Source organism: Chaetura pelagica, unplaced genomic scaffold (assembly GCF_000747805.2).
Source record: "Chaetura pelagica isolate M959 unplaced genomic scaffold, ChaPel_1.0 scaffold314, whole genome shotgun sequence".
Classification (NCBI taxonomy): domain Eukaryota; kingdom Metazoa; phylum Chordata; class Aves; order Apodiformes; family Apodidae; genus Chaetura; species Chaetura pelagica.
Window position 1 is genome coordinate 650,816 of NW_009953218.1, and position 1,706 is coordinate 652,521.

Sequence of the window (1,706 nt, forward strand, 5' to 3'; positions counted from 1 at the left end):
AAAATAATACGGGAAACAGCATTTTCCTCTGGTGGCCTTTTGCAATCACTTTCCCAAGGCAGAGTGCAATGTCAAACTTTTATTTTAAAAAGTTGATCCATAGGTTCTCCAAATGGACTATTATTGAGCAAGGTTTGGCAGGAAGGCTATTAGGAGTCCACAGGCTGTGACATCAATACAAATGCATGCAAATACTGTCCTTGCTTGCACCAGTGTGCTACCACGCTGCCCTCAGGCCAGCTGCTCTGTAAGTAGCCTTTCCTGATACCAAAGGGCTTCAGTAAATATATGCCAGCTCTAAGCCTGGTTTATTTTTATTGTTACTTAAATGTGCAATGGGTTTTTACACTAGAAACTGAATTCATTTTGGTTAGGCCTTGGCCCTGCTCATCCATTCCCGTCAGTCTGGCATTGCTGCCAATGCTTGTGCTGATGGCAGTCTCCAATGCTGGGGCTGGCTGTGTAGAGCTTTCATAGTATAAAAAATATACCATTGCCTGCCACCTGAAGGGAAGCTCCAGCCCTGCTCTCTTAATTTAGACGGGCTGTGACTTCTCACCTTTCTTACCTTCTGAACCACTGGTGGTCAGTCTCCCTGCAATGGGTACGCGCTCCTGTTCCTTGCTGTCTCCTGTACATAAAGTGCAGTCAGCTGAAAATTAAGGCAACAGCTCAGTGGGTGACACAGTAACCTTGAGAGTTAGTCTTCGTGTGTGCTTGCAAGCCCTACATCATCCCTGGTTGGAGGAGATGCTGAGGCTGTATTTTAACTGGGAACTGCATTTAACATTCACCAGGTAATCTCATCAGTTTTTAAATTCTACACAAATAACTCAGTCAGACTCAATGTCTATTTAGATCAGTTGGAAGTGAAAAACTATCAGCAATACCCAATTTGTAAGAGAGTAAGGCTAGGTACTAAGGGGCTGTTGTGAAGATTTTAACTCTGCTGAGGGCAGGAGTCAGGATGTTGACTCTATAACCATGGGCTGCATCTGGAACAGCAGAGCTGAGGAAAAAGATGGTGTCAAAAGTTAAATGTCTGCAGGTTTTCTACAGCAGGAAAACAGGTTGGTACCTGCTTTTCCAGGCCCTTGCCCCACCACCAAGAGGAAGGAACACCTGTGGCCAAGTGCTCATCACCCACCTGAAGGCCTGTGGCAAGGATGCCTCCATCTCTGTCACATACCTCGAGACTGAACATGCTGTAGTGAGGGTCTGTCACCACCTGCCCACAGGAGCCAGCCAACAGGAATGGGCTCAAACATCCCTGTTTCCTTGCAGAAGTCTAGCAGTGGTCCTTGTGACTGTCTTCCATGAAACTGATAATAAAGACTCGCCTTTGCAAACAGTAAATACGTATTTATATACACACACACAGTATACAATACTGTGATGTCCACCAGAGAGCAAATAAGCCTTCAAAGCAAGGGAGATGACAGTTGGCTGGTAGCAACACACCTAGGGGCAGGGGAACAACCAAAACAGCCCTTTCATCCACAAGCAGAGCTGTGAAATAAGCTGATGTTTCCACGGAAGTTCACCGATGTCTGCACCAGACCGAGCAGATCCAGGACACCAGTCTTCCCTTTGCTCTTCATCAGGACTGTTACACAGGTGATGCAGGATGGTGCAACCATAAAAACTGACTGCTTCACTGGACTGACTGTATGTTAAACCAGAGGGAGCTCAGAGCTGCTTCAGCA